This window comes from Triticum urartu, chromosome 7 (assembly GCF_003073215.2).
Source record: "Triticum urartu cultivar G1812 chromosome 7, Tu2.1, whole genome shotgun sequence".
NCBI lineage: Eukaryota > Viridiplantae > Streptophyta > Magnoliopsida > Poales > Poaceae > Triticum > Triticum urartu.
The window spans coordinates 111,489,037-111,499,918 of record NC_053028.1 but is presented as its reverse complement, the minus strand read 5'-3'; the positions used below and the strand labels follow the sequence as shown (position 1 = coordinate 111,499,918).

Sequence of the window (10,882 nt, the reverse complement as noted above, 5' to 3'; positions counted from 1 at the left end):
TGAAATAATTTTACCGCAAAAAGAGAGTACTACAAATAACTCGTTAGATGGCTCAACCGACGTATTAACGCGGAGCAATGAGGAAATTCCCACAAAAGTCTTGTACTGAAAAAAAAATTGCGTGTTCACAGATTAGTCTGTACCTGCAAAACTTGAACTACTAAAGTGCACTGCCTTCTTGCCCATGCCACAAGGATCATAGCCATAGCTGGAAGTCCAAAGGGATGACAAACAAGTTTGTTTACATGCGTGTCACTTGTATTACATAAGCGTTTAGGTCATGCAAGCTGCGAGGGTATGCTGCTAAAGGATATCACATTTTATTAGCAAGATTGCTCAAACAGTGATTCTCAACAAACATGAAAACTGATTTTATTGAATAACCCTGTCTCATTTTGTTCTTATTATTTATTAAGCCAACTCCAGCGCGCAATCCCATCCTGTCCGGGTGCGTCCCTTTGGGACAAAACGGACATGCCAGACGGCCCAGCGCGCGGGCGCAAACGATTTTTTGTCCGTTTTATGTCCGCTTTCGACCCATCCCTGGCCCAAGTTTGGGCCGCTTTTGAGATGAAACGGACAGCGCGCGGACGGACGGGATGCGCGCGCTTGTCCTCCCCTGGCCCGCCCGTTGGTGGCACAAAGCACCCGCCCGACGCCCCATTTCACGCCATTTCCCCCCAAAACCCTCCCACGTCCCGCGACCTCCCCTACACCCACTACCCTCCCGCCATGGCCGATGACCCGCCGAATTTCGGCGGGCGGGCGTCAGGAAAGGTGAAGAAGAAGGCGGCCAACGGTCTGAGGAAGCTGTGGTCGGAACTCTCGCTGGCGACAAAACTATTCATTTTGTAGGCTGGCTGTCTTGCCGGCGAGGTCGTGTAGGTTGGTTGTGTTGCCGGCGAGGTCGTGTAGGCTGGCTGTGTTGTCAACGAGGTCGTGTAGGCTGGCTGTGTTGCCGGCGTGAACTAGGGCCGCTGGCATGAACTAGCGTTTGAAAAAGGAGGCGAACATATGATGCGGCTAAAGGATGTGTACGCGCGTTGGGCGCATGGCCACCGCATCCCAGAAAAGGCCCGGACACGACCCCGTTAGCCGCCCCAGACGGACAGAATCCGAGCTAAACGGACGTCTGTTTGGGGTCGTGCGCTGGAGTTGGCCTTAGGTACTTCAGCCAAATGCAATGATCAAGTGAAATGAAAATACTTCATCACATGGTCAGTGAAAAGGATTACTATATGTAGGAAGATGTAGAATGTTTCCTTCAAATATGGGTATTTCTTCTTTCTAACGACAATTCCTTTAAATTCTGGGTGCATTCAAAAATATATGAGCATCCTTCATTGTAATAATCAATTGTAAACGGGTTTAAAGAAAACCGGGTTAACTTAGTTCTAATGGTTCTTATGCAGAAGATGACTCAGCAGGCGCTAGCATGGTGTTGAGAGATGACAAGGGTGACTATATTTTCCTCTTGTAGAAACCTTTTCATGTCGAGATGCTCATGAAGCGGAATTATCTGCATGCATGGAAGGGTTGTCGTTTTCGATCCAGAGAAGTGAGCTTCCTATCGAGATTGAGATGGATTCGATTGTTGCAGTAAAGTTGATCCAGATGAAGGAGGTGGATAGATCAGTTTATTTATCACTCATTAAGGAGATTAGATTTTTCATGTCTATTCGTCATTTGTGTATTACTCATGTTAATCATATCCAAAATAAATTTAGTGATAGCAGCTAGATTTGCTTGTTTAGAAGGCAGAACCATGACTTGGATCGGTTCGGGTCCTACGGCTGGTATGAAGCTTGCTACGATTGATTGTATGAACTTCTTGAGTTGAGTAATACATTATTCACCTGGAAAAAACAGACTATGACTTACAACTACATTTCCTTGTATAAGCACATGTTGGCATAATTTCTCCACTAAACAGACCTCTCATTTTGTTACCATGGGAAATGGTTGATCCAATTGGTAAGACACTTCTTCTACCATTGATTAAATTTCGCACTAACTGAAAGAAATATGCCCTACGGGCAATAATAAAGTGGATATTTTATATTTCCTTATTCATGGTAAAGGTTTATTATTCATGTTAGAATTGTATTAACCAGAAACTTAAATACATGTATGAATACATAAACAAATACCATGTCTGTAGTGAGCATCTACTAGACTAGCTCGTTGATCAAAGATGGTTAAGGTTTCCTTACCATGAACATATGTTGTCATTTGATAACGGGGTCACATCATTAAGAGAATGATGTGATGGACAAGACCCATCCATTAGCTTAGCACAATGATCGTTCAGTTTGTTGCTATTGCTTTCCTCATGTCAAATACATATTCCTTCGACTATGAGATTATGCAACTCTCAGATATCGGAGGAATACCTTGTGTGCTATCTGTGACACCCCATTACGTCCAACAGAGTCAGGCGTAACGGAAGCCGTCACTTCAGAGTTGCGCCAGGATCAATTAAGGAGAACAGTATCATGTACAAGACGGAGCGGCTGCCATGAGTAGGCAAGCTTTTATTACATAGACACCTCAAGTGTCGACTAAGCCTAAGCGACCATGACGATAGATCGTCACCCGCCTCTAGTACGAGCCTTTTAGACCAACCATGGAGGGCATCTACTCTTCATAGCCTGATTGTCGACTTCCTCATAATCATACTCCACTTCAGAATAACCGAAGTCATCAAGATAACCATACTCATCATAAGTACCATTCTCTATCGCTTTGGAGTTCTCATAACTCACTTGCTCTGAAAAACAACATAAGTGCAGCTGAGTACGTATTAAATACGTACTCCGCAAGTCGCCGGGAAAAGTGGATGCATGAGTTTTTTTTAAGAGGAAAAACTTTATGGGCCATGGCTACCACCACCGAGCCATTATCTCAAAATACTATGTAGGTAAAAATATTTTCCCTTACTCCATTTTGTTGAAAACCAATTTTTTTATTCATAAAAACTACTGGCGACAGAGCGATGTGGGATCTTACATCCTGTGTTAGAGGAAAACCCACACGACGCACTTCCAATCCCGGAAGCTGGGAGTGATATCACATTTACTCTGATCAGAGGTGTACTGCTTTGCCCATAGCATCACTTGGTCCAAGTCGTCCATGCGCTACCCGTGCGCACAACTAGACCAAGGAACCAGAACCTTTGACCAGCCCGTACACTACCTCTGCTTTTCCACCTTGCCTTACTAAAGGCCCGCGGGTCGAGACCCCTGACCGGCGGTCCCACCCTAGGGTGACTGTACCTACCCGGCTACAGCCACCTTCTCACCCATGCAGAGGCGGTTACTTGGCAAGGGTAGTCGGTTCAGCCCGTCCCATTCCAGGTCTATGGTCAGTCCCATTCCAGGTCTATGGTCAGTACGGTTTGCGCCGCTTTTGAAGTAAGCGCCAGTTGGTTATGTCCTAATGTGATACCCTATGTAGAGGAGCCCGCCATCCAAGCCGACCCTACCTGGGTGGCTTTCACCAACATGAGCTCCCCTACCCACCAAATATTTATTTATCTAGCAACCCTGCCCGGGTCACAACTACTTAATATAGATACTTCACCTCGTCTGGTCCAACTGCCAAATCAGTGGATCAGCTTGATCCAAATTTCATTTTGTTTACGGAAAATATTTATTTTTAATTCTTATGCAAAATTTTGGAAATGACCCATAGCCTGGAAAACATTTATCAAGACATGGTCAAGGAGATGACGACTTGCCGGGTAGCGCTCCGACCAACTCAGAACCACCAGAAGTGGGTCCTATGGGTCCGAGATCGACTCCTGATAATTATTTCACAAAGAAGTTTATATTTTCCCTAATCAAGATCCAAGCATCAAGCAACACTTCCATACGGTGCAATCCATTTTAATTAAAGAGGTAATGATACGTGCTAGTGTGTAATTAGAAGCAAAATGCATACAGCACATCAAGAAGTAGTACGCACGTGCACATCACAAAGAGCAAGCAAGCAAGCTCAAAAAGAAAAACGTGTTTAGCTGGTTGAACCCAACCCCGGCAGAAATATCATTTTTTTTATCCAACTAGTCATCTTCCCCAGCTCTCTTGCTCTCTCTCACTGTCACTGGTATGCTCAGCCGAACAGAACCAACTCATCTCTCTCTCTCCCTAACTACAGAGCAGGCCGCCGCCGGCTCGATCTGCCACTTCCGGCCATCTCCGGCGACACCGCGGACACCCACGAAATCCCCTCGACTCCCTCTACCATATCCCCCCATTTATTTGATCCGCCGCCGCCAAAATCGCCGCCACCACTCAATCCTAGCGCCGCCTGATCCAGGTCTGGTGGGCTTGCCACCGGCTGCAGCGGCAACGACGTCTCCATGCCTACATCCTCCCCCAGCGCAGCCACACGCACGAGGCGTGCAGCCACGGGCGTCGGGCGCGTGCGGCTTCACCGGCGCTGCTCGGTCGCCATGGCTCTGCTGCTAGCGGTGTGGACTAACCACATCCTACTGCTACTACTGGTAAGTGCCAATCCTGATTCCTTCTCCATGAAGTGCTCCAAATTTCACAACAAGTGCCTGCTATATGTGAACGTGGGTGTGCATATGTTGTTCATTTTATCCCAGGCCCTACTATTCCCCACTCAGCCATATTGCCTTCTTTCTCTTTGTTTATCTCAAGGCCAAGAAATTAATCAAGATTTAATCTATGGTGTGGTCATGGTATTGCTACTGATTAGATCTAAATGCTGTTCCTAACTAGTGCTACTCATCCTTGAACACCATATAGAAGTAAACAGTGGCAGTGAATCTCCAAAAATAATTACTTGTGAGTAGATTATAAACATCAATCTCTCAGTGTTTGCTACAGATTGGCAGGGATTAATAATTAGGACAAGGTAGTATACACAGGAAGGTTGATCTTTTGGATACATACATACATGTCTTAGCAAGTTACTAGTACCTAGGATTTGATTCTTGGCATGTTATATCTAGTACAAGCCACGGATGTCATTCACAGAAACTTTTACAAGCTTTTGCAATTGATCTAATTACTTTGACTAACTTGGGTGTTTACGCAAACATTTTGTTCTTTTTACAGTAAGGTAAAGAGATCAAGGTAAATAGATGCTCATGGACTGATTCAAACCGAGGTGGAGATAGATAAGAAATCAAGCAAGAAGGGCTAACACAACAAGGTACTTGATTAGTACCTGGTGGCGCATGTAACCCAAAGATCTTCACCGCAGTGAAGGACAGCAGTGTGGCAGAAGGTGAAAAGGCAAGTGGTGGGGGTACTCCAGCGTATGTGTGTGTGAGGTAGAATGGTCCAGTGAAAGGGATGGCTCCTATTTATAGTGGGGTGAATAGCTATGTAGGTTTGAAGACACATTACATCTGGCATGCATGTGTGGTTAGTCTTGCATGCATGCTGTGTCTCTTGTGGGCTGTACTATGGACAGGTGTAATTTGTTTGGCTGGCCATTAATTGGCATTTACTTTATGTGAAAGAAATGAGACAAGGGTCTATAAAATATATGGAGGTTTGGAGAAGAATTTGTTTTGCATGACTAAATGCTATTTGCTGTAATAGCAACGCCATTGAAATTATCGTTATCTAATTTATTTATTATATTATTTTTTTACGGTTTTTACACTATCAAACATCACAATCTAAATGGGTGATTATAAAGATGCTCTACAGGTATTTCCGAAGGTGTTTATTGAGTTGGCATAGATCGAGATTAAGATTTGTCACTCCGAGTATCAGAGAGGTATCTCTGGGCCCTCTCGGTAATACACATCATAAGCTTACAATATAAATTACTAGTCAATATTACATTGAAGATTGTAAATATTGAAAACTTCATTTTTTTTTCAAGGCGAGGTAGTCAGGAGTCAAGCCAACCCTATATTCATTTGGGTCTTTTGGCCAAAGAGCAAAGAGTATCAAGGACAAGACGGTACATGCACCACACGGTTCTTTCCGTTTCTTCGTATAAGTCAAAGGCATCTCTAACATCGACCCCCAACCCGGACACCGCATTTGTTCGCGGACAAGGGGACTATAAACTAGCCATGCATGGCTGGTTACATTTCAAATGAATTTTAATGAAGTTGATTAAATTTGATTCAGACTCAAACAAATCGGATGATATTCATTCATACTTGGATTCTTTTACATAAAACCAGATGCTTTTCATCTAAACCGGAGAAAATTCAATACATTTAGACATATTTCAACAAGACCGGACTATAAACCTATTCTAAAATTGTTAGAATAACTATATAGGAGATGTATAAGGTTAGAGAGGATGTTTAACTTGTACCTAAATTCTATCTCCTCTTCTCCCGTATCTCTCTGTAACGACCCCTATGGTCAATCTCTCTCTGTAACTTGTGTACCAAGGCTTTTGCCCAATATATACAATGCGGCCTGAGACAAAGGGTTCTGTGCTTCCCAAACTACTTTCACATGGTAACAGAGCCTCTTCCTCGTTAGATTGAAAGAGATCACATCTAGCTACCCTTGCGACCGAGATCATGTCTACCACCTCCATCGCCATGTCGCCCAGCACCGTGGGCGCGATCACCACCACCTCCTCCTCCACCTCTGCCTCCTCATCCACAGCCACACATACCTTCCACGGATCGCCACCACAGGAGAAGCTGACGAGGGGGAACTTCCTGCTATGGAAGGCCATCATGCTGCCCCAAATCAAGGGTGCACAGATGGAGCACTACCTCAACGAGAAGAGCCCGCCACCGCCGGCCACTCTCACCATCACCAAGGACGGCAAAGAAGAGCAAGTCGTCAACTTTGCACGAACTCTCTGGTATGCACAGCAGCAACAACTTCAAGGATACTTGATGGGTTCTTTTCCCCGCGAGATCCTCTCACAGGTCGCCACGCTCCAGACGCCGGTCGAGGTGTGGCGCACCATCAACGACATGTTCGCTGCTCAGAGCCAAGCGCAGACGATCAACACCCGCATCGAGCTCACCAACCTAAAAAAGGTAACATGGCCATGGCAGAGTACCTTGGCAAAATCAAGAGCCTCACCGATGAAGTCGCCTGCACCGCTGCGGCGCTCTCTGATTCGGAGATCGTCTCCAAGATCCTTGCTGGACTCGACATGGATTACAATCCAGTCGTCTCTGCCCTTGCTGCACGGGTGGAACCCATCACGGTTTCGGAGCTGCATAGCCAGCTGCTCAGCTTTGATGTCCGCCTCACCCTCCTCCATGGCGGCGATCTACGGAAATCTTCTGCATACTCCGCTTCATGGGGTCGCGGTCGTGGCCGTGGTCACCAGGGCGCCAACCGTGGTGGTGGCGGCAGACCTGGCGCTTCGTCGGGCGATGGTGCCCGCTCTGGTGGTGGCTACGGCAACAACAACGAGGGTGGCGGCTACGGCACCAACAACGGGGGTGGTGGCTTCAACTCCAACAATGGCCGCCGCAACTCTTCATCACGTGGCCGCCCTCGTTGTCAACTCTGCAAGAAGGCCGCCATGAGGTCATTGATTGCTGGCATAGGTTTGATGAAAATTATGTCCCAGATGCTCGTTTGGTTGCAGCTGCTATGCGCGATCAAGGAGGGGATGGAGTCTGGTATGTCGACTCTGGTGCTACGGACCACGTCACCAATGAGCTAGAGCAACTTGCCCTTTGCGAGACGTATCACGGCAACGACCAGATCCACACCGCCAGCGGTAGAGGTATGGATATTTGTCACATTGGTCAAGCTTCACTTAATTCCCCTAATCTTCAACGTGATTTAGTTCTTAGGGATGTTCTCCATGTTCCACAAGCTGACAAAAATCTTGCCTGTATGTCTTGTTTAGCCACCGATAGCAATGTCTTCTTTGAAACTCACCCTCGTTATTTTTCATCAAGGAGCGAGCAACGAGGGCACTTCTCTACCACGGTAGATGCATTGGAGGACTCTACCCCATCTCATCCGGAGCACTTAGCCGCAAGCGTCGTCAAGTCTACTCCATCATCAAGCCCTCTTTGGCAAGGTGGCATCAAAGATTAGGACATCCCTCATCAGTCATAGTTAGGCAAGTAGTCAATAAAGACAATCTTCCTTTGTCACATAGTTCAAATAGCGAGTCTGTCAATGTGCCAAGAGCCATCAGCTTCCTTATCCTAAGTCAACTAGTGTGTCTCATGCTCCCTTAGAACTTATTTTCAGTGATGTATGGGGTCATGCCAGAGATTCTTTTGGGAAAAAAATACTATGTTAGTTTCATTGATGATTAGAGCAAGTTTACATGGATTTATTTGCTTAATTATAAATCTAAAGTTTTCTCCATCTTTCAAGAATTTCAGAAACTTGTTGAGAGACACTTTGATAGAAAAATTTCATCAGTCCAAAGTGACTGGGGAGGGGAGTATGAGAAACTTAACTCATTTTTCCGTAGCATTGGGATTGCCCACCATGTGTCTTGCCCTCATGCTCAACAGCGGAATGGCTCTGCTAAGTGCAAACACTGTCATATCGTTGAAGTTGGTCTCTCTCATTTAGCTCATGCGTCCATGCCCCTCAAGTATTGGGACGAGGCCTTTATCACATCTACATATCTCATCAACCGCCTTCCCAGTAAGGTTATTGGCAACTTCACTCCTTTAGAACGCTTGTATCATCAAAAGCCAGATTACAATTACCTCAAAAAAATTGGGTGTGCTTGTTATCCCAATTTACGTCCATACAATCATCATAAGCTTGAGTTTCGTTCCACACAATGTGTCTTTATTGGTACAGTAATCTTCATAAAGGATACAAGTGTCTTGAAATATCTACTAGACGCATTTATATATCTCGTGATGTTATCTTTGATGAGACACTCTTTCCTTTTTCCAAACTTCATCCCAATGTAGGAGCTTTGCTTCGTGTAGAAATAGCACTTCTACCAGACTATGCTACACTTCCTGATTACGAGGGTGAATTATCTGACCATGATCATGTGCAAAAATCCGAAGAAAATTGTGTTTCTAATGCCTTTTGTGCAGATTCCAGTCGTCATTTTATGTGCACAACAGACAAAACAGGCACGGCCTCCGGTGCTGATTCGGCTGACAGCGCGCGATCCCAGACAGATTCGCGACAGACTGCAGCGCTGGGCGGCGCGCGATCTTGCGCTGATTCGCTACTACCACGCGCGCACCCTGGTGGCCGACAGCGCCGCAGAACAGGCGGACCTCACCAGTCCAGGCGTGTCGCGCCAACCAGCGCCTGTACGCCCCGAGACGCCCATCGAGCGAGGCGCTGGGCGGAGCGAGTTCCCGGTTGCCACGTCGCCAGGGGGCCTAGCAGCCGACCGTGTCGCGACAATGCGGGACCCACCTGTTGGTTCCGACTCGCCAGTCGATCGTGGCTGCACGTCGGATGTGGAGCAGCTCCAATCTTCCTCGGATTAGGAGCCTCATCAGCCTAGATCTTCTGTGGGCAACGTTGCAACAGGATCTTATGTGCCACAGTCAACTGTAGTTGTTCCTATGTCTTCTTCACCTCTTCATCGACACACAAGGTCTCGGTCAGGTATTGTCAAGGAAAAACAATACAGTGATGGTACAATAAAGTATAATCCAACTAGGCGTGCTTTTCTTGCCACTACTGGTGAACCTATTAATCTGCATGATGCTCTCGCTAACAAGGATTGGAAGGAAGCCATGGATAATGAATATAATGCACTTATAAAAAAATCAGACTTGTCATCTAGTACCACCGCAACATGGTGCTAACGTGATTGATTGTAAGTGGGTATACAAGATTAAAAGAAAATCTGATGGAAGTATAGACAAGTATAAGGCAAGGTTGGTTGCAAAGGGTTTTAAGCAAAGGTTTGGAATTGATTATGATGATACCTTTAGCCCTGTTGTTAAAGCAACTACTATTCGTCTTGTTTTGTCCATTGTTATTTCCAGAGGTTGAAGCTTAAGACAGCTAGATGTTCAGAACGTGTTTCTTCATGGTGTTCTTGAGGAATAAGTGTTCATGCGGCAACCACCAGGTTATGAAAATCACAACACACCACATTATGTATGTAAGTTGGATAAAGCCTTATATGGTCTAAAGCAGGCTCCAAGAGCATGGTATTCTAGGTTGAGCATGCAGCTACAACATCTTGGGTTTACATCATCCAAGGCAGATACATCCTTGTTCTTTTATAGCAAAGGCAATATCACTATTTTTGTGCTTGTTTATGTTGATGATATAATTGTTGCTAGTTCAAGTCAAGAGGCCACTGCTTGTTTGCTTAAGGATTTAAAACTTGAATCTGCTCTCAAGGATCTAGGTGATCTTCACTATTTTCTTGGCATAGAGGTAAAGCAAATCAAAGATGGCATACTTCTTTCACAAGAGAAATATACAGCTGATGTTCTAAAGAGAGTGGGATTGGAGAATTGCAAACCAGTAAGCATGCCAATCTCCACCTCAGAAAAACTTACAGTTGACAGTGGAGAAGTTCTTGGCCCAGAGGATGCAACAAATTACAAGAGCATTGTAGGTGCTTTACAGTATCTGACACTTACACGTCCTGATATCTCTTATTCAGTGAACAAGGTATGTCAATATTTACATGCTCCTAGAACTACTCATTGGACAGCAGTTAAAAGAATTCTAAGGTATCTCCAGTATTCTCAAGGGCTTGGACTTCAGATTGTCAAGTCTTCTTCCTTGCTTGTTATTGCATATTTTGATGCAGACTGGGCAGGGTGTGCTGATGATAGGAGATCTACTGGTGGTTTTGTTGTGTTTCTGGGATCAAATCTTGTGTCATGGAGCGCAAGAAAGCAAGCTACTATCTCAAGGTCAAGTACAGAGGCTGAATATAAATCTTTGGCAAATGCAATAGCTGAAGTGATGTGGATACAAACATTACTTTA

At 45.3% G+C, this 10,882-nt stretch overlaps 1 long non-coding RNA gene across 1 annotated transcript; it reads left to right on the top strand.

Moving 5' to 3' along the window:
- Positions 1-3,635: 3,635 nt before the first annotated feature.
- LOC125520869 lies at positions 3,636-5,542 on the top strand. The gene is made up of 2 exons (XR_007288892.1): positions 3,636-4,507; positions 5,088-5,542. It is a non-coding gene; the product is annotated as an uncharacterized LOC125520869 (long non-coding RNA).
- The last annotated feature ends 5,340 nt before the right edge of the window (positions 5,543-10,882 follow it).